Source organism: Egretta garzetta, unplaced genomic scaffold (genome assembly GCF_000687185.1).
Source record: "Egretta garzetta isolate BGI_Z169 unplaced genomic scaffold, ASM68718v1 scaffold354, whole genome shotgun sequence".
In the NCBI taxonomy this organism is placed as follows: Eukaryota; Metazoa; Chordata; class Aves; order Pelecaniformes; family Ardeidae; genus Egretta; species Egretta garzetta.
The window spans coordinates 770,211-794,005 of NW_009259593.1; the positions used below are offsets into that span (position 1 = coordinate 770,211).

The following is a 23,795-nucleotide window of genomic DNA, read 5'->3' on the forward strand; positions in this document are numbered from 1 at the left end:
AGTGAGATAAGTGTTAAATGATAAACTGCTCCAGTGCTGACACAATACATAAATACACAGAATCTAGCAATCCATAAATCTGAAAAGAGCTAACGTAAAAGCTGTGAATAAGAGCTTTAGGAATAGTCCTTTTACTTCTCCAATGATTAATATTGCACTATATTACATGAACATAAACATGTCTGTCTCTGCAGATACACAATGCAATGCAGATTGTTATTCTACTTGTAGAATAGAGTGATAAATTTTCACTGTAATGGACAGGAATACTTACACAAAAGACTCACATGAATGTTAGCAAGGGTGATTTTTCTCTAACTCTGTGATCAAATGGATCTTTGGGAAGGGATGACTAAAGTAGCTGCTACCAACAATATCAAGATTTTTTTACCTTCTCTTCAGCTACCAAATCATTAAATTATTATCAGTAGTACACAAAAAATAGGAATATTCAGTTATTAGCCATAGGAATAAAAATCTTTAGCTTATTCTGAAAATTCTAGGTTGGTATTAACTTTAGTTATAATAAAAAAGTGACTCATTTTCCTTTTTTTTTTATTTTTTCTTCCCCCTCTGGTTTTCCTAAGTGCTTGAACCAGATCCTCCACTGTAACCAAAAAGTAAATAGAGAAGGGGAGAGAAATAAGTAAAGGGATCCTAGTTTTGCCTCCTCCTGGTTCTCAGAGTTATTTTGTTTGTCCCTAGTAGCTAAGGCCTTTAGGCATGTTAATCATGCCTGTTCCAATTCATTGCGTAGTATGAGGAGGTGACAGGTCCTGCAAACAAGGCAAGGGCAGCAGATGTTGTATATTTAAACTTTATCAAGGTCTCTGACACAGCCTCCTTATCACCAAATTGGTGACATACCAGTTAGGTAAGTGGACAACAAGGTACGTTGAAAACTGTCAGGACTGCCGGGCTTGAAGTGTCAGGCACAAAGTCCAGCTGGCAGCCAGCCAACAAATGGCTCCCTCAGGGATCTAGTTAATGTCTTCATTAACAACCTGGATGACTGTACAGAGGGCATTCTCAGCAAGTGTGTGGATGACCACAAATTAGGGGGAGTGGTCAATACACTGGATGGCAGGGCTACTACTTAGAGGAAGTCAGGGAGGCTGGAAAAATGAGATGACAAGAACCTCAGGGTTCAACAAAAGCAAATGCAACCTGTCATCTAGGATGCGATTACTCCATGCAACAATATCGCTGGAGACTGACTGGGAAGCAGCTCTGCAGAACGGAAGCTGGGGATCCTGGTGGAGGCCAAGATGACCATGAGTAAGAAACACACCCTTGCAGCAAAGAAAACCAACTACATCCCAGGCTGTTAATAAGACTGTCGCTAGCAGATCCAGGGAAGGTTTCCCCTCCCCCTCTACTTGGCACTTGTGTACTGCATCTGCAGCACTATGTCCAGTTTGGGGCTTTGCAGTACAAGACATACTGGAGTGAGTTCAGCGGAGGGCCATCACGATGGTCAGGGAGACAACTACCTGGTAGAGGATGCAAAAGACAGATGAACTGTGCTTGAAGGTGCACAACAAACAATAGGACAAGAAGTGCAAAGCAGCAGACACAAGTTGGAACAGTGGAAATTCTTCCCCTCACTGCCCCCACAGTTTTTTTTAGTAAGAGCAGTCAAATATTCTTGAATCTCTGTTCTTGAGTCTCTATTCTTGAAGGTGTTCAAAACCTGAGCTGAACAATTTTTCTGAGCAACCTGATCTGATTAGATCTGCTTTGAGCAAGGGGTTAGAACAGATGGGGACCTCTGGATGTCCCTTCTAACTTAAAACATGCTTCAAATCTAAACTTCTCTATAAATACTCTTATCTTGTAATTGATTCTACACACATTGGAACCCTTCACAGAATTCCAGCCCTTCGTATCACTTCTGGCTGCTTTCCTTATGTACTCATGATTTCAGACTGTAAGTTTTATCTGCTTCTGAGAGAGAGTAGCCAATTGGGACCCAGGCATTAAACTCTCCCCCAAGGACTCCCAGGTCTCTAACCTGAAACCCAGACCCTACAGACTTAAATGAATCCTACACCCTATAAAATGAAACTTAATTTCTAACAACTCTATTACCACACCTCACTATAGCCTCCTAAATGGTTTGGTTTTCTTTTCCAGTTTCAAAGGCTACCAAAATTAATGTGAAATGACAGAAGTCCAGTAATCCTCTGTATAAGGAAGACACTGAGTCTGAATCTAAGGAATGACCCAAAAAGAACTGTGAATATATAAACCACAATGAAGGAATTTTATAGTAACAGAGTGTGAATAGAGAAGAAAGTAAGGGATTGTTGCCAGAGAAACAGAGATAAGCAAGGATGGTGTTGCTATAGCAACTGGGTGACATCAGAGTTTTCCTATTCCGTGCACTAGGTGATAATGAAGTGGCAAAACAGCAGCTTCTCTATCTGCCTGCTCCCCGGAGGTGGGCAGAACCCCAAGTTTGATTGTTTCACACTTAAGAAATGTCTAATTAGGAGGTTTACAGGTTTCTTGACATCACTGTGTTAGATCCTCTAATGTCTACTTCTTGCGTGGGAGTCCAGGGAGAGGCACATTCACTCCAAAACAAAAGAACAGCCCTTCCTCTGTCCCTCGGGAGCAAAGCATTCTAAAAGAGAATGAGGGCAGTCAAGGAAAAGATGGAAATATGGTCCATCGCACAGCACTGTGCATCTCAGGCATCATCAGGCCACAGCTGATCAGCCAGCTGCACAATGAAATTTAGTACAGGATAAAATAAATTAGGTTATAACTCCTGCCAAATTAATGCTTATTTTTAAGCTTCTACATTTTCCAAGGCTAACGGTGTCTCCCTGGACCACCTTGCAACACAGTGTAGAATGCTTTAATGTCAGTCAGTTTAAACTTTTTTTTTTTAACCTTGAAAAACATCTGTGTTTGATCAATGAGATACCTTCTGTATTGCAGGGCATGGAAGTAAATGGAAAAGAATGGGAGATAATAGAGGAGGAACAAGAAAAAACTCCATAAAAACTATTGATAAAATATATAGAAAAACAACCACTATTTGCATTCCAAATAATAAAACACATCCCCAACTAGGGACCTTAGGTCAGTTTTTTCTGTATCAAGGACTGAAGTGGTTTCACAGTTGTTGCAAAGAAATCCAGTGTGACTTGTCCTTTGCTCTACAAGAGGGACTACTGAATCTTTAATAAAGGCCCAAACCTTCAATCCACCTAAGCCTGGGATATCACTCCTATTTATTATGTACACAACAATAAGCCAGGTCTGGACTTAACACATTGATAAGCTGAGAGCTTTGTTAAATGAAATGTTTAATTGAGTGGGTGCAACTATCTTCTCTGACTACCAGTCTACCTGAGCTAGCTTTAAACTGGGTTGCTTAGACACCAGTAGCAAACTAGCTACAGGATCATTCAACTCAGTGCAAGCTGCAAAATCTATCAAGCAGCAGAATACTCAGATAGCTCTCAGTGAGTTTCTGGCTGCAATACTTAACAGCGAGACAGACAGATGGACAGACGAGATCTACACACCCACAGGCTAGCCAGCCTGGGCAGAGCAACATTACACTGTGATCACAGTAATATCTCCATCATGGATATACAAGTAAGAGAGAGTCCAGGCCTGAAAAATGTTTATTTTGACAGGATGAACAAAAGAGAAAGTCTCATACAAGAGAAGCAAAGTTCTTGGTAGAGTGAGGAACAAGATAAAGGTTTCCTAATGCTGACAGTATTCCCTGTTCTTTAGATTGTGGCAATACCTGGCATTATCTAAAATTCTGCAATTTTTAGTATGTTTGATTTATATGAAGTTGTATAAATGCAACTGAATTTGCATAATGTCTTGGTATTTGCAACAGCCAAGAGGGGAGAAGGAATGATACAGAACGAAAAGTACCTGACAAGTTTCGACTTCTGATCTTTGATCTCACAGTTCTGCCTGGTGAGGAAGTAATTATCTGCAGCCAGAATTGAATTTCATTCTCAATCCAAAGTTGACAGTCCTAGTGGATGTGACATGAACATCTAATGAGAAGTCCATCTGTTAAGATACTGCCTTGTAGCAGAAATACTATCTTGGGGCAAGATCCTCCTTGGATCTGACTACCCTATGACAAGAGTATTTTGCCATTTCCAGAACGTAATAAAGGCAGAATTATTATCTTCCATATAAAACCACAAGAACGGACAAAAGGGCTTTGCAATATAAAGAGTCCAAAGCATTGCAAGCAAGGCAATTTCAGTTCAGACAAACACATCCCAAATTCACTCTTCAACATCCTTGTATATTTAAGAACAGAACACAAGTGGCCTTTAAGGAACAAGAAAAGAAGGAGTGGTACCCCTATTTGTGTGGTTTCAGTATTTCAAATACAATATGGGAAGACAAAGAAATAGCTTAGCTGAGAGAAATATTACTCAACACTAGGATTGCCCATAAACTAATTATAACTGCCAACTATTTATCAAGTGCACATCTGTAACCATCAACAAATCATGGTGTGCTAATATAGAGATCTATAGCAGCAGTACATGTATTGAGATACGTTTCTTGAGCTGCATTCTTAGCATTAAGTTCTAGTAAGGATGGTTTTGGATTGCTCTATACTGTAGTGCCTAAGGACAAAAGCAAGGAGACAGATCTTCAATATTCTATGTCTGTCTTTGTAGGATACTGGAGGCACTTAATCATGCCATAGGTATTTAGCAATCATTTAAAGTTTTGTTTTTCCTTTTTAAATGTTCTTTGCTAGTACCATGGAGTCATTTCACTGCCAAAGGACTGGGTCCTGCCAGCACACACTAGCAAGAAGCAATGGTATCGCTGAAGTTTAAAGGCCATGTTAAATCATTAGTCCTTACACTAATGGATTCTGCAAAGTGTGGCCTTCCAGGCAGTAGTAATTTCAGATATAAAAAACTACAAAACAAACCATATAAATCAGTATTGCAAAGCTTAATTAGGTTAATTATTAGAAAATCAAATTAGCTTTTTAAATGCCATTTTATAACAGCAAACTTTTTCTGTTATATCCGAGAAGTGCTCTGAACAGAAGCTTGGATGTGCACATGGGCTGTGTTCAAATTTTCTAGATCACTGAAGTCCTTTCAAGCAAGAATATCAGAAATGCAGCCATACTCTGGATAGCAGTCCTTTCTCGCACTTCACCTTGTTCATAAAGTGACACCTGATGAACAAAATATCTAAACACACTTTCTTTGCACAAAATTGCAAAGTGTTTTGTCTTAGGAAATGAGGTAAGGACTTAACAATAGCTTTGTCTTTTCTTTTTTCCCCCCTCACCCAAGACAGTGGAAATCTTCTCATTGCAATTCTGTCACCACTTTTAAACAAAGTAGCTCAATTAATACTGATTTCAGTATCTAAAAGATACATAGTATACACAACTATTTCCATGGGAAACTATGCTGAAGATGATTTTCATGTAATCCCTCATGCATTTTGGACCAAGTAATTTATTAGCTTGTCAAAAGATGAGAACGAATAGGGAGAAAGTTTTTCCCTGGGGACTGAGCAGCATAGGAGAAAGAGTACAATTAGAGGAAGATTACATAAACGTAACTCATCTAGAACAGCATTTCTCCTCAAGATGGTGTTTTCACACAGTTCTGAATACTGACTATTACACAAGTTGCTCTGCAAAGTAGATATTACTATCAAAAAACTCAGTGGAATTTACAGTCTATTCTAAACGCTCATGAAATCATGTGGAATCTTTCAGTTTACCAACAGGCTTTTGGTCAGGGCCCTATAGAGCTTCTTTATTTTGTGAAACAAGTGAGACATTGAGCAATTTTGAAAAGATTAAACCTGGCATTCCCCACCTGCAAACCATCTGTATCTAATTATCACAACACTAATTAGAATCATTATCAAGAGAGATTGAAGCAACAAAACCTGACTCTTAAGAGTACACTTTGCTCTTTTGGAAATGGCAAGACAAGCAAGTTACAATGCAGTTTAAATAAATTTGTTTCAGTTACCTCTAACATCTGACATCAGCTGCATAAGTGGTATTTATCTTTGTGCCATGGCACCTTGAGTTTTTCGTTGAAATAATACACTATACAGGCCACCTGAAAACAAGTTTCAAAAAACAAGTATCCAGTGAACAATATCAGAATTTCCGATAATAATGTGCATCAAAACGAAAACGCTCATTTTCTACAAGGAAAAAAAAAAAATCTTTGAAAGTCAGTAAATGAGATATATTTCACGCATGGCAAGATGCATTCTATGCACATTGAAACATTGCCCTTTTTGACTGATGAAAAGCAATAAAATCAAAAAAGCTGTTTCATTTACAGAGTAAGTACAGGTATATAATTTATTTTATAATTTCTTAAAATAGGTCAGATCTATACAAAGGCATTCAAATGCAACCTATAATGAAACCTAAATACTTTCTCAACAGACTCACACAGAAAACTTCAATAATGTTCTAGGATTCTCAATCATGTTTCTTTCTGCATAGCTATTAAAAAGTACTCCACTGGTTATCACCGAAAAATCATTGTATAGTATTTCTCTTGCACTCAACACACACACACATATACTGCAGTATTTCCTATCTAAAAAAAGGAAACCTTGTTTTCTAATGAAAAGCTCATTTCATTTTTATGAGCTTCTCTAGAACTAGCAAGTACTTGCGAGTTAATCCTTATTCACGTTTTTCTAATAAAGGTGTCCAGTACTTCCAGGAATAAGAAAGTTAACCCAGCTGGAATGAACCAAGATATTTTTAATAACCTGATTTATGCAGATTTATACAAAGATCTTGCTTGAAAGTCAGAAAAGTATGTAATATTTTGCATTTTTCTTACACCAGAATTAATCTGCACTTTCTAAAAAAGGTGCAAGAAAATAAAATGCAGAAAGGAAATACTCATTAAATGATACACATATTTAATACTACCCTACAACCACCTTTCATTTTCATCATGAGGAATCAGACCAGAACACACTGCACAGTTCTGGAAAATATTTTGCCAAGAAAATACACTATAAACAATCCAGAGAAAGGCACAGATTCGTGAGAAGAGATACTGAAGTTGAATTAGCTGGAATTCAGTTATAAATAAAATTTTAAGGAGTATAAAAATGAGAATATTAGAATTGTGACTTCTGAAGTACTTTCTATTGTTCTCTGAGGATCAGTATCACAGGAAAAAGATTTTGGTGCAGTTTGCTGGAATGGAATAAATCATAAGAGACAAAAAAATTAGCCTCACAAGTCTTCCCATCCTTGAAATCTACAAAAATACAGAGGTTTTCTAGAGAGGAATGCTGAAAGACTGATTTCTTAAGAAAGCTCAGATCAATAGACAATACACAGTAACATTAAGCAATTATGAACTAGCAGAACAGATGAGAAGAATTTAGTTGGGCCTTCTAAATTTCCAGTGTCAAATTTTTTTACTCCTGTATTTTTCAAAAAGTTACAAAATATCTATTTACATTGTACTTCTAAAGGAATGAGTATCTTTTGGTTATTTGATGTTTCTGTAAACTTTTATTGCTGCAAATATTTGACATAAGATAAAGACAAAATAACAAAGTTTTATCTTGTGGCTAAAGCAATGGGCAGGGACTTTTTAAGATCCCAATTACTATTTAAAAGCTTTGACTGAGCTTCACTTGTGTATGCACCACCCGCAATGCCTACAACCCAATCCCATGCCTCTGAGGCTTCAAAAATTACAGTTTGAGAAGACCGCTCAATCGTGCCTTTCTAAGCATATTTCCCAGAGGATTATCCCTAATAGACAGCCTGGCTCACAGCTCCTCACTTTAGGACCATGTAACAAGCAACATAAAACCAAGATACATATCTATGTCTAAGATACTGTACCTCAAAGAAAACAAAGCTCCAGCTTCATATCCTTCTCACTGACACTCCACTTTTTGGAGAAGTCGTAAGGAACTTCTGTAGTCACACAGACAGACTCGTCTGGATCATCAAAATCCAGCAGTAAGATTTTTCAAGATGCTATACTGAAATAGCAACAAGAACCACCATCACTACTCTTACTCTTTTATGGAATATGTTTTTCTCTGTCATATGATCCTTTATGACTTGGACAGACCACCTCCTCATGTGACTGACCACAACAGCCATTATGAATCCATTTAACAGCACCATTTCCTTGGTTTGTAGACACTGATAAAGAACAGCTTTAGCAGCACTGTTTCCACCATTTGACTGGTACTCATATGACACTAATGAAGTATGATAAAATGTGACATACAAATGGAGCTGTTATGCACCAAAACCCCAATGAATGGAAGTATGATATTGCTTACACATATAGTTCTTACAGAGCTGTACCAAATATATATTCCACATTTTAAGAATTACAAGTGAATAGAGTCAAGTAAACATACTAACTTTTCAGGTTATCAATGTATCAATCAGTTCAAGTCGAATATGGGACTTCTGAAGAAGCAGTTAGTGTGTGAGATCATCACATGAACAGCCAGCTATTAGGAAATCTAGAATGATATCCAAAACCCAAAGGCAAATCCAGAAAAGATTGTCACTTGTATAGTCCAAAAATAAATGGAGCAGTGATACACAACCTCGTGGTGACCCTGACAGCCTCTCACATGAAGCGTAGATACAACAGTTAAGCCAAACAGAATTATATATGGGGGCAAACAGGCAGTCCAATTATCTTGAGTATTTTGCTTTCTCCACACTGTCATGTGAGCTATAACCATTATATAACCATCAGTGTTATACTGATGTCCCGTACTGTAAACACTACCCAAGAGTGAAAACGGATTAAAAGTCAAAGATGAAATTCATAGTTTTTAATAACCATTAAAAAAAAGAAAAAACAACCAAACCAAAAAACAAAAATGAGCTATTTTGCATTATTTAAAACAACCACTGCACCAGATCATACTGAAATACAGGGTGGACTGTGGCCCCACAATATCTTGGGGGCTGTTTTGCTTCCAGATCAATGACAAAAATAAAAATTAACCAAATACAAACATTATAGTTCTGTTCTTCCCCTCTTCTCAACATGAGCAATGAAGGCACAAGGGTCACTTTTGGGTACTTATGGAAAGCTACCACACTGGTTCCCCAGTTGTTAGGTGATCGTCATCTTCTACATAAAACTGCCCAATCTGGAACAAAAAGCCTCTTATCTATTATAAAACATTCAAATCTGAAGTGCACAATTACTTCTCAGAAGCAACAAAAAAACCCTCTTCTCCACATGAATATTAGTCTTTCCTCTTACAGGGAGGGGAAAAAAATAAATAATCAATTGATTCCTCTCTTTCCCAAAGGGGAAGCAAAGCACACTCAGTGAAGGTCATTTTTCACTTTCTCCTTTGATTTACCACACAATTAATCGAAATGTGAAGTCTGATTTTAGTTCTGGGTTCCTTATGGTCTTATTATTAACATAGAATTAAAACTTTAAATAGACTTACCACATTAAATTTTTACAATTCTTAAATTCCACGAGGCAGGGCCATGTACTGTGCTTAATAAAGCATCAGCCAAACCTCTGACCTCATTACAAATTCAGTGAAGTGAATTCAATGGAAATGGAGAACGACAACAGGCAAATTTTCATTTACTTGAGGAAAAACATATATTTCTGTTTTCCTGTTATAAAATATGTTCTTAATACAGCTCCATTTCTTCCTAAGTTTAAATACTTTTAATCTTCAATGCTTTGAACAGTAAGTTTTTATCAAGTGACCTTTTAAGTTTTTTTTTTTTCTTTCCAAAAGGCAGGTTTTTGGACTAGATTCCTATAAATTAAATCCATATACATCGAAATGGCAGTAAAAGGATGGTTGAATCTGTCACTGAAGTAAAAAGTTACATATGTTGCAATGAGACTCTGGCACTTAAATCTTTCCTTTGCAATCAGCAGTACACAGTAAAGGGAATCTGAAGAGGAAGGGAAGCAGCTGTATATACTTGCAGGAGACAGGTAAGGAATGTGTGAATCTGAACACCAGATCTCTCTGAGTGTTTTGCACTTCTTTTGGAGGAATAATAAAACAATGACGAAATCTTTTGTAAGCAATGACGGGCACTAGGCAATTCTTAGCCATTTGGTTTTTTGGATACACGGTATGAAACTGATGCAAAAAAAATCTAAATCTGTTCGGACAGAATACAGAGCACATATAAATGCTAACGGATACTGTAAAAGGTTTTGCATTTAATTAAATTATCTGCATGGCTAAACTTCATCCATATTTTAAAAAATTTTCCAGTTCCTCCAGGCACAGTATTTTTAATTAGAGTGATACATTCACAAAATTCTGAGAAATAGAACTTGTTTAACAATACTTTCTTCTTTAGGTTAACAACCCTTTACAACTAAGATCATAATTAATTTTAAAAGCTTTTAAGAAATTGCATAACTTGCTTTCATAAGTCTTTCACATAACCCCAACAAGGATTCTCTCACACATGTTGAGTGAATGGCTTCTGCACCTTTCACTGATGGTGAACCTGATGTTAGCCACTGCAGAAAACCGTGTTTAGGACCACCACTAGGGCTTGGTATGATAATTCATGCAGTCAGCTACTTGAATTTCATACATCATTTGCATAAATCACACCTAGCCTATCCTCATTGTGAACTGCTTACAAAAGATTTTCTGGACCTTTCCAGTATCTTTTAGCAAGAAACATGCATACCTGGAACAGTCAAAGAACAAACCCTATTATGAACATGCCTCCAGGTATGGCTGTAATTAAACAAAAATAAAAAAGTGCAGCAGCAGAATACTAATTACACATAATAATACAATCAATACATCTGAAGTCTGAACCAGTTTTTTTCCGATTCCAAATTAGTGTGGAAGGATGGGCTAAAGAAAGAGTTCTATAAAGAGATGGATGCGAGAGGAAACCAAGTATGATATCAAGATAAATTATAGGGGGTTTTGGTTTGTTTTTCTTTTTTTTTTTTGAAACACTTGCAGATCAATTGTACTGCTATACGTCAACATGTAAATATAGCATAAAGGAAAACTTAATTTCTATGAACATTTATCAGATACCAGGGGTGCTCCTACAAATGATTCATCAATTAGATAAAAACTTTAGTTGTGCGAGTAAAGCTACAAACCCTGCTGTGCATTCTTTAGAAAATAGATTGAGAAAAATCACCTATGACACTGAAGCTTATTCTCCTAAATGAAACACAAACCAGCCAAACCCAAATGTGTTAATAAATTACATAGTATGTTTCGACAATTCAAAATTCTGCAACTGTATCTGTATAAACTTTTGGGGTACAATCCCATACTGGCACATCTTTCCTTTGATGACAAGGCTTTGACCGAGACCTCTTCTGGCAAGGACCATTTCCTTCAAGTTTAGATGATATTCAAATCAAATAATGTTTTGAAGAAGGAGTGAGGAAAACAGAAGAAATAAATTTATTTTTGTAGAAACAGATGGAGAAAATGCAGAACATTGTTATATTTCATGAAACTGCTGTCTATGTAAGAAGTGAAGCACAATTTATTACGTATTCATTTTGCCCATCTGCTAAGTTTATCATCAAGACAATGAATTGAGTTAATTTCCTTCCCTCCCCAGCTATGCAGTGCAATTATGGTTTTAGAACACAGCTACTGATACAACTAACTTTTTCCTATTGCAGTTTTTATTCCAAGTATTTTCTCATTAAATAGCTCTAAAGGCTTTATTCCCCTCTCTTATTTTGTCTTGTAGTCTTACCAACTTCTCTTCCATATTTTCAGACTCACTCTCTCATATGCACCAAATGCTTACCTTTTTTGCCACATTATTATTGTTTCTGCTCTTTCTATAAATCCTCTTTTTGCCTTTTCACTACCAGCTTCCACTCAAAAAGCTCTCATCACAAAAGTTCATTTCTGTTCAGTGTTACAAAGGAGCAGCAATTTGGAGGAAGAACCTTTTCTGCTGTTACATTTTTGCCTGTATTAATTGTATATGTGAGAGTTTATGGTATAGAGGGCTGTGAGAGAGAGAAAAAAAATGTGGAAGATCCAACTAAGATTTCATTGTTGAAGTTGATTTCATTGTCAAAGCCTCTTGATAACAGTTTAGACTCAGATTCCCCAGTAATAAATACCTAATATCTCTTTAAAGATACAGAGGCTCAGGGGAGAAGGGGGGGGGGGGAAATATGCTTTGAATACACTGTGGTATAGAGGGCTGTGAGAGAGAGAAAAAAAATGTGGAAGATCCAACTAAGATTTCATTGTTGAAGTTGATTTCATTGTCAAAGCCTCTTGATAACAGTTTAGACTCAGATTCCCCAGTAATAAATACCTAATATCTCTTTAAAGATACAGAGGCTCAGGGGAGAAGGGGGGGGGGGGAAATATGCTTTGAATACACTGGCTCAGTGTAGGGGGGGGGGGGGAGGGGGGGGGGGGGGGAAATATGCTTTGAATACACTGGCTCAGTGTAACAGCCCTTCTGTTCAACTCTGCCTGCTGCATCATAGTTTTTTAAAATACATTACTTGGAACACTCATTGATAAAACCACAGGCTTTTATGACTTAAAGTATAGAGGAAAAAACAACTGAACTCTCTCTTCACTGAGTAAAATTAATTGTACAAAGAATAGCCCACTCAGCCATTCCACTTACCTACACATATACAACTACAGCACTTGGCATTCAGTTTTCCTTTGACCAATTCCTACTATGTTAGATGGACACAGACAACAAAGAAATCTAGATCAGTTCTCTCCATCAGAAAGGAACACAAGTACTTCAAAGGAAGGTTCCCACCTACATGGCAAGCCTCAGTGGATGACAGGAAAACATTTTAAGAGTCTAAAAATTTGTAAGATTTATCTCTTCAGTCTCTTATACATTGAAGTAATCCCTTTAAATGATTTCTCTAGGACTGTTCACATTTAGGCAAGTTTAGCAATCCATACAGAGAATAAAAAAGATAGAATAGCCAGGCACAGAATAAAAATGTCCTGGTTTCAGCTGGGATAGAGCTAATTTTCTTCATAGTAGCTAGCATAGTGCTGTGTTTTGGATTTAGTACCAGAAGAATGTTGATAACACACTGATGTTTTCAGCTGTTGCCAAGTAGTGCTCAGACTACTCAAGGACTTTTTGAGCTTCTCCTGCTTGCCCAGGTGCATAACAAGCTGGGAGTACAGCACAGCTAGCACAGCTAACCCAAACGGACCAAAGAGCTATTCCATACAATATAACGTCATGCTTGGGGGGGGGCGGTTAGTTCGGTCGGTCGGTCGCGGGGAGACTGCTCGGGGCTCGGGGACTGCTCGCGGCTCGGGGACTGCTCGGCTCTAACCTTTTATTTTCTTTCCGATTCTCTCCCCCATCCCACTGAGGGAGGGGGGGGGAGTGAGCGAGCGGCTGCGTGGTGCTGAGTTGCCAGCTGGGTTAAATCACGACAAAAAATTAAGTAGCAAATACTCCAGAAAAACAGCAACAGAAGTGATCTAAAAATCCACACAAATATTTTAAGATGTATTATTTTAAACAAATATTATTGCAAATTTTAAATCTCTGTGTTTACTTATATGAATTTTGTTAAGAAAAAAGGATCAATACCTTTGACTAGCACATAGTCAGATGTTCGGTCCTATACAGACATAGGAAATACAAATTCACCCAAATCCAGGAATGAAACCCCTTACCTTTCTCCAAACAAGAACTGCAAAATTTGTGATACACCCTTTCTACACAAATTTTATTTAGGTTTCAGTATTATCTCCCTCATCCTTCCTTATACTGTCAATCTGTCCTCTGCACAGCTCAGAGCAATCTGCCGGTTAATGCTTCTATGAGCTCTACTAACCCAAGGATGCTTCATGAGCTGAACAACAGTCTCTTTAGTAGCAAGCCTAGTAAAGTCTTAATGACAAAAAACCCCAACATTACGTTTGCTTCCATCACAATATGCTACAGATCAGCCACTTTAAAGCATGATTATAAAAAAGTAATAAGATTTTCAAAGACAAATCAGCTCAGTAAAAACTTGATGATACAAACAGAAGTACTGTTTAACTTGGTCTAAAATTAAAAATGTATCAGTAGAGACACAGCGATTTAACAGCACAATCTCTAGACATTCACCTTCAACAAACCCATTCCAGAAGTATAGTGTTTTGCACTGAGGGCAGCCTACTACTCAGAGTTTATATACCAATGTCTAACAGATCCACTTTTCTGAATTGTTCTGTCAAATTATCTTATTCTGAAAAATTGCTTTCCAGTCATTCTTCAATTTTATACTCCTGTATTAGGTGTTGAACTATAGTCTAGTTATTCTGTACAAATCTTATCTCCTCACTGCTGCCAGTCTTTCATATCCTCACGATCAAGACCTTTTTCTTAAAATTGTGTATGCATCATGCGCACATTGGACACATCAATCCAAATTGCTCTCTAAGTTTCCAAGTTGCCAGAGCAATCTGTGACTTGATTCCATTCCAATGTAGATTAAAAGGATATGTTGACAGAACCTGGAATGACTCAAGATATTTTGACTGTGTTCTTTTCTTAAAAACTTACGTATTACTTCTAAAGATATGCTTATTCTACCACTAGTTTTCACTGTTCAGAATGCTCATCAGGTTCTCAAATCCTCATCAACTACTTGTAAATAGTAGGTTAAAAAGCAGTAAATTGTCACCTAAGGTCAGTGCTAGATTTACCTGCCAATCGCAGCAGAAACAAGATCTGACACTTAAAGACAGGAGTTGTCTTAGTAGCGTATTGTAAATGGATGTTGCAGTGAAATAGGTAACGCAGAAGACAGTGAGGCAGAGTCTGTTAGTTCCATTTCTAACATTTCTCTATTTCAAAAAAGAAACACTTTTTTAGTTCTCTTGTCCTACATTATATCTCATCATGCAAAATCAGTGTCATCATATAAATTTGAGAGGCTGCTTTCAAGTGTCTTCAAAAATATGACACTATTGGCCTTTTTACCTTCTTTACAAGGTTAGTGATGCTGTAATAATGAGAAAATGTAGGCTAAAGGTATAGATTACACAAGAAAATGCAGTTAGAATAGCCAACAGACCAAAAAAATCACACCTAGAATAAGACAAATTAAGAGAGCTGTGACAAGACTGAACTAGGAAACCGACTCAAACTCGTATAGCATGCTCAACCATTGGATTAACCTTTGTTGGTTTTGTATTGTAATAAACAAACATGCTCATTACTCTAAAGCAATCACAGTTAAGCTTACTTTAATACTGTAGAAAGAACATCTTTAAAAAGCAAACATATTTTGCCCCTGGAAAAGCCTGTCATCTGCAGTGCAGCTGTATACAAGTTCTGGAGAACTTCTACATATATAGAAATTTGCTTCAAGGAAAGAGAAAACTATACTAGAAGCTGCTTGTTTATATCTGATCTTCTAAACAAAAAGAATAAAAGGTTTTCTGCATATTAAATGCACAAGGAGTTGTGTTTTATATTACCATTTATCAGTAGAATTATTAATTCCACTAAGTACCGTCTTCATATTAAAATTTTTCTTGGAATCATGCTTGGAAAAAATATTTCTCAAAGACTTAAGGCTTACATACTATTTTTTAATAATTGTACATATTAGAAGCAAATTATTTTATAAAAGCTCTTAAGACTGTATGTGTATTGTTACTTAATAAGGATTTGTCTAATGTGGAACAGTCCGTGCTGTGAACTATTGCATGCCTTGACAGCGTACAAGCCACTTTGTACCAACCTCACATACATTCTCCTAGCACACCCAAAAATGCCTACCTGCAAGATTTCTTGCTGCAGACTAAGTATGTGGCAAAGATAGCTGGCAGATTAACTAGGACATTGCATTTCATATTCTAGCTTAATGCACTCAATTATCTGTGCTGACGAGCTCCAAGGTTCTGAATAATTTTCATCATCAGGGATGAACCGAGTCAAGTCTAGAAAAGACACCATGGGAAAATGAATCTGTCACAAGGTCACTTTGGAGGTATAATATGAAACTGCCTTAGACTGATTTGAAGTATGCTTTCTGACCATAGCAGCAAATAGTCATTCTAGGAGGCAAGAAGTCTTTTCTAGAGAATGAGACCTCTTTCTTAAATTACTTCACAATTCTCACTATATCATTGTCATGGAGGTGAGAGGATGTAGATAATAAACAATAATAAATTATACATGTCTCCACAACATGGAGACCCTAAGGCTCAGTTAAGGTAAGAAACAGAATCTTTTCTTAACACTTCAAGCATAAGGAGCTAGAATACGACTACATTGCGAATTATTTGCTGGGTTAGAACAGTAACATTTTCTTGGATTCACAAGTTCCCTCTAACAATGCACTTAAAATTATTTTATATTATCTTTTAAAAATAATTCTACTGAAAGCTAAATGGTAGCCATAACATTGTCTTAGCCTGGCTTTACACAGAGCATCACGGAAGTTATACAGAACTTGCATCACTATCAATAATCAATATCAAGCCAAAATAGAGGCAATCTGGTCCCATCTACGACTTTTTTTCTCCCCTTTTTATTATTGCAGTAGTATTATTACACATGGAATAGTAGGAATACCTGAATCATATATACCTCAGTATCAAGAAAACCCTGAGAACATATTTCAAAGCTATTAACATAAGGTAATTAATAATACAGTTTCTGGTATTCAAATTCTTGAGCCTTGCTCACTTTATAATATCTCAAGATCTCATCTTGATCTGTGTGATGCTCATTTATCACAGATATGAGAGAGCTGTAATTAGCCACATCATCACAACCCTATTTTTGGTAGCACAAGTGTAGAGCAAGCAGCTTTTGTCAGCACAGTTATGTTAGGCACAATGTATACCTCAGATGCCATAGCTGTGTTTGTAGAAGCTTGTTTTAGACACCAAGCCAGACCATCCAGCTTCTCAGTAATCCTGTTTTTTTGCAGCCACTCTGACATTAAAAGCTTCACCTTTGACAATTCACACTTCAGCTTTACTGCCAGGCATTAAATATGCTATTCCATTAACTCCCTATGCAAATTCTCCAACAATAAAGCCTGTAAATGAAAAAGTAGTTGCAATGAAGTGATTAGAAAAAAAACTAACAAAACCCCAATAAAACTCAACAAAAACAACTCATGAAAAACCAACACAACCCAAACATATTAAAAGCACTTTATCCTCTCAGGATAACGTTCTTCATATGGCTAAAACACTAAAAATGCCAGTCTTCATACATCAAAGAAACAGCCCAACGGAATTCAAGTATACTGTTACTGACAAAAACTGTTAACGTGAAATCATTTTCAGCAGAAGTTCCAATTAATACATGCTAGCCACAAAGTTTTCTAATTGCAATCAACATTCAGCTCAGATGCATTCTTTGTTCAGCTTTCTAGCTGTTCTGACAGAATGCCTTCAAAAAAAGAACTTGAATAAGACAATTATAATTTGAGCTAAATGCCCTTTTCCTCAGTACTTAACGACTCTAATCTATACAGTTATCGTTACAGATGTTAAGAGTAGCAGTGATCACATTAAACTACAAAAATTATATTCACAAAAGCAAAAAAACCCCCATAATTAAGGTTGATGCTTTTAATTCATTCTATCCGCCCTGGATACTACAGTTTTCAGAGCCTGTCAAATTACCCACTGTCTGAAGACTCAAGCTGCATCACAGGATTCAACAGAAACTGGGAACGATCTCAGTTTGGAATCCTTACTCTCTGAACTGTACTTGAAAGATTTACTTTTCAGTGAATTGTTTTTCCATTCACAGTATCCAAAATAGCCTTCTGCACAAATAACAGTTTTAAATTCTGATTTCATGCAGATGTTAGCTATGACTCCATGCCTACTGTGCATCTCATGCACTAATTCCACCTTTTTATCTGGTACAGACAGCACTGGGTACCCTGCTCACTGTTGAGGACTGGCCAGTGTCCTTAGAATTCTGCAAGGTAAACATTGTTAGAGTTAAAGCAATTTTAAGAAATCTGATTACAATCGTATTTTCTTTTTTCCATGGAGAACTGACATTTTACATGAAATTTGATTACACCCAGATTTTTCAAATAATATTTAAACCCACTGAAGACTGAAGCAAGCAGTAAGTTTTGGCCAAGATGCAATACTCCACTATATTTATCTATTTGTGAAATATTAGTTAGACACTTATTTGGAGAATAAATTAAAAACTTGGGAAAAAAAAAATCAGAAAATCCTCAGGTCTATGTAACACTCATTAAAATGTTTAGGCAGAAAAAGCATTTTGGCATTTAAAAAAAGAACGAACAACTGAACCTACCCTCATGGTTTTCCTAACTTGTTTGCATTGTTCCATCATATTGATTAAGGTGAGTTAAAAAATAAAACTTGGATAAGGATTGAAGTTATTTGACAGAATTGCTTGCATCAAAACAAGAAGAATATAGCAGGTGAGCAGAAAAACCAGGTGAGGCTAGAAACTGTAGGGCCAGGCCTTGATTTTACAGTTCTAAATGTGTTTAAGCTGTTGAATTGCTCAAACTGGAAAAGGAAAGGTAGGAAAGAATATGCATATGTAAATAGGAAAGCAATATAGATAGGCCTTTTTTTTGTCAAAATGTGGGGAAAAAGCTATTGAATAATGAGGTCATCTTGTTAACATGAAACTGCTACATGAGTTTATTGATGAAATTGTTAAATGTAAGATTGACATAAACTACAATAAATTCAAAAAGCAAGATTACTACTTCAAACCAGTAGTCAAGCCTACTTAATGAAACTGCTATGCAAAAAAGACACAAGACAACATCTTTGGGTTTTGCTGAACTGCAACAGGGACCCTGAAAGGACAGAATCCCACAGTCCCCATTACCTAAAGACAGCTCAGCCATCAGACAGAAAACTGTTTATCAATGGGGTAACTGTTTGAATAACTATTCCCAGATCCCATAGCTAAACAGGATGCCCAGATCTGATTTTTATTTTGCAAAATAAAAATCTTCTTTGACAAATTTGCTGTAAAACAAGCTTTCCTGTAGCCAAAAGGTTCACATCTTAATGTAATTTGGGATTACAGAGTCCAAAAACTTTTTCTTTAGTGAAGGCCAAACAGAATTTCCCAACATTGTTGCTAAGCCATAGAGGAAAATAATTTCTCCAACAGAACTCCAAAGTCACAAGAATTCATCTTTACTGTATTAGCCTATACTACAATTTAAAACTATCTCTGATAAATTCATAAAAAGTAATTGCAGTTTTACTGTCACTTGGGATCTTTGCACCATTTCATGCCCAGCAGTTGTTAGCCATTCTCAGCACACAATTGAGATCAAGTGGGACTACTCATCACTCTGCAGGGATCAAGAACTGTATAATAGATGTAAACCAACCGTAGAAGTTAAAGGTCATTCTAAACAAAGGGATTAGTACAGGTGTTAAAAACATATTCTGCCTTCCCTAAAAATAATTTTCCCCAATGTGGGAGGTAACAATTGGTATAATACGCTAATAGTGATGCAGTATATTCATACAGTGACTATTAGAGATAAAATTTTCAGATTTGAGGATATCATGCATCACAAGATTAAAATATAACAGGATAAAGCTGTATAGTTAGGTAAGCAAAACTGTTGCACTGTATTATTTAGCTACACATACATGCAAGCACACACAAAACAATTACCCCTATTAAACAAAGGTCCTCTGGAAAATAAATTAGCTAAAACATAGCTATGTCAAATAATTTTTTTAATAGATATCATTGCATATCCTAAACACTATATACTTAAAATGATCTATACATTAATGAACTTGGACCAGAAACCCACTTGATACCCAATGTATTACATTATTTTAATGTGCTGTCACAGTGCCTCATATAAAAAGAATAGTTAACACTTATCTTTACCAAGAGATGAGCAAAATAAGCCTTCTCCTGCAGATGATATTTCTAAGTCTTAGCTATACAAAATAACATGCAAAGTTACTACAATTTCATTTATTTTTCTCCTTTAAATACTAAACACAAGAGGTAAAACTGGATGTTTTTCAGAAAGGAAACACTCTCTGAAGATTTTGAAACAAGCTGGATTCAACAGCAAGATCAACAGCACCGAGTCACTCGAGCAATAGGCTGACATAGATTAGCTGGATCACAAGACAGGGATGCTGCTGCCATACACATCCCAGTACAAATGTCTTGGCAAAGATCTTTACTCTTTCTCACTTCTCATAAATTTCCTAGATTAAACAGGAAGACACAGCAGGACTTGCATCAAACAAAAAACCACACTCACTCAAAAAATAATTTCAGAACAGAGTAACAATAATTAAAAGGTATGCCAAGCATTGTTTTATTTCACCCCAACAGCAACATTACTTCTAGAATACTTAAAATAATACAAATATTTATTCAGTTTTAGAAACATACACCAAAACAAAGAGATGCTCAATGAAAACTCACAAGCTGCGTAAGCCACATAGCAAGGAAACATAACACCATTTTGAGCAAATTAATCTAAAACGAGCTTCTAGGTGCAAGCTGGGCCCATAACCTCAAGGATAACAACAATTCCATAAATGGGAGCTGGAGTATATGCTATCTGCAAGCGCAACAGTTTTGAGTTAATGTGTAGTTTAACTACAGTAATAATATAAAAACTGATTCAAATTAACAACAATATTTCAGTAATTTGGAGGTGAAGTGTTGTATGTTTTAATTTATTGTATAGAAAATATGAAGAATTTAGATATTAAAACATAGTTGTCTCATATTTACCAGTGAGACAGCCAAAGAATTTTATTTGAACTGTTTAAGTGAAGGAAATCTTATCCATCCCAATTGTCAAGGAGAAAGCCATCAATATTCACAAGTGAAATAATCAGTTCTAAGCACCTGAATGATTCTAAATGGTGGCTAACAACTGACATCTGTTTAGACTAACCCTTCAACAAAGGTTAAAGGTCATTAAGTATACTTCCAACAAAGTTTGGAGAAAATGTCAAGTTCAAGACATCCAGCTAGCAAATCTGAAAGAATGATTGTACTGAATTGAATGATAAAAATGTCCTTCCTAGAATAACCTGAAAAGTATATTCTGTTCAAGACTATCCAGGAACAGCAACTAGCTTGCCAAAATACATGAAAGATCTGAGATTACTACAATGAACTGATTTATGCCTGTGCAACAACTGCTAGATAATTCATCTAAAATGGCAGCCAAAGGCAAAGAGAACAGACTTGAAATACCAATTTCAAAAGAGATTTGGTATGAAAATAAAGGCAGAAAAATCTATTTCATCTCTTGTTTTCTGTTTGTCCCATTTTTCTTATTTAAACCTGACATATCATGAATAACAGACACAGATTTTATTCTTAGAATCAAGAGTAACAAGGAAAACAACAGTGCAGTACCATGAGCAAGAGCTTCCCCATCAAAACTATTTTCCATCCAGGGAAGCTGACAGATAATGGAGGTTTTTGGAAGATCACATAGTTCATATAGGATACTAACAATTTTATTTCAACAGTCATCTTGATCAAGGAAATTCAGATCTGAATTTCTACAAGAGGTGACATCCTAAGATGTCCACCAGAATACTAATTCTGCCTGAGGGAAAAGCAACAGAAATCAAAAACTGCAGCTCAAGGATTAATGGCCAGTAGCATCCTACCAAAATGAAGAGTCATAAAAATATGCAAGTTAACACAGCTGTATCCATACAGTAAAAATCTATCATTTAGCACAGCAGATGTATCAAGTGTTTTCAAAGTGTACTCCAGTACTCACTTGCTTTCAAAATTTCAAATGTTACATTTATCCAGACTTTCACTGTGCACATATAGAAAAATCAGTTTTAAATACAAAATAAAAGCATGCTTCCACTTTTTCCGAAGTTTGAAAGCAGTTTTGTACTTTTTAATTATATTACATATTTACTCAATGTGTCTTATTGTAGAACAATTAAAAACTTACCCATGGCTAAATTAGAATATGAAACGTTAATTATAGTATCCCTTTTCCAGTTATCTAGTATTCCAAATGGCAATTGTGCATATGAAATTTCATCATGGGGGAAAAAGTTTTATCGGCGAAAGACTACCAAGATATTAACGAAAATTAAACAGACAACTCATCCATGAATAAAGGATACTTGTATCTTTTCTTCCTCTACTTATTTCCTCAAAGATAACCCATCTATTCAGTGTTAAAAGTAACACTTTAAAGTGTTACAAACTGACATTCCAAGTCAAGTCTGTGATACCCTTATTCGCAGGCACAGCTTGCCCAGTGATAGGACAGATGAGGACAGGATGTAGCGGCTACACCAGCACACCCTTCAATTCATTCTTGAAAAACAATGCTAATATTAGTGTGGTGAGAGTTCATTAAAATAGGTTGCTTATTCAAGGATAAACACTAAGTAGCCTGGAACAGAACTAATGCAAAATCTGCTTAGCTTGGTTACAATTTTGTGAAAATATTTAGTGCATACACATTTCTCAAACTGTTCTATTGCTTTATAAATCAAAACAGATTTACGAAAGGTTCTGCTAGAATACTCATGAAAACAAAATGCACACTACTTTGTGGCTCATTTCTTGTACTAAAATATTCCCCACAAAGCAAAATACTTTTTTTAAATGACCCCTGAAAGAATTAGCTATTTTCCAGGCATCAGTAAACAAATGTGGCCATGCCATTTCAAGTTATTGGTTTCTGCAGCAGATCTCCAGGACCTTTTTCACTGCTATAGACCTAACAGCTGCAGTTTCTTTCTTATTCCTTCAAGCGCAGTCACGTTATTTTCTGGAGTTGGAAATCAATAAATTCATCTTTGAGATGACAACGAGTTTGTCTGCATTATTTCTGCACTAGTGGTGGTAACCCACTAAACCCCAGCTTTTTCTATACAGGTGGTAGCATTATGGTTTTTGTTTCCAGCAAGTAACAATATGGCTGAGATTCACATTTCTCCCCTCACCCCTTTTTCATGGGCAACAGCTTTCCCTTATTACTTTTACTCACTACTGTTTTCCCATGAGCCACTTTGTTTCGCTGACAAGTATGTCCCCTCCCCTAATTAAAAGATGTGCAATCTATTCTTCACTCAAGCCGTTTTGTTTCTAACAATGACAAAATACCTACTTTATGTCACGTTTTACTGCATGACTAATGAGGATGCAACATTTGAGCTGTACATCTGTATTCTTAGAAGCCTCAAATTAGCACCATTTTAATATAACAATAATCCTATTAGCATAATTTATCTGCTGTTGAATGATAACATGCTCAAGTAAATTTCAGTGGTTTAAATTATAGATTTTTGTAGATGACTAAACTATTAAAGAGATCGAGCTAGCCCATTCTTGATCCAAAATTACAACATATTAGAGTCACCCTTACTATGGTTTGAATACAGTGCCAAATAATCTGGCATAATTATTTCCAATTTGTTCTCTTCTACTGCTTCACAGTTCTGTGACCCCCATACTATTCTATCTGTCGCAATAGTGAATGTTATATACACGGCAACTGGTACTAAAGAGCCATATAGAAATTTTGGTTTAGTAAAACCTGTTGTAATCATTCACAAAAAGCTTTGGCAACTGCAGTCTGGTAACACAGTCTGAAGGTGTAATAACAAATTTTGAAAAAAGTTAACACTGATGAAGAACATCACTGAAATTGATATTTAAGTTAAATACCTCTAATACTTTTAGTTAGATGTCTATATCCTTTAAATGAAACACACAAAGTGCTTTCCTTAACTCTACAAAGTGGCAAACA

General features: G+C 36.2%; 1 protein-coding gene across 1 annotated transcript in view; it reads right to left on the bottom strand.

Annotated features, from left to right (window-relative positions):
• LONP2 (lon peptidase 2, peroxisomal) overlaps positions 1 to 23,795 on the bottom strand; it is a 152,263-nt gene that overhangs the window by 114,181 nt on the left and 14,287 nt on the right. The window lies entirely within an intron of this gene.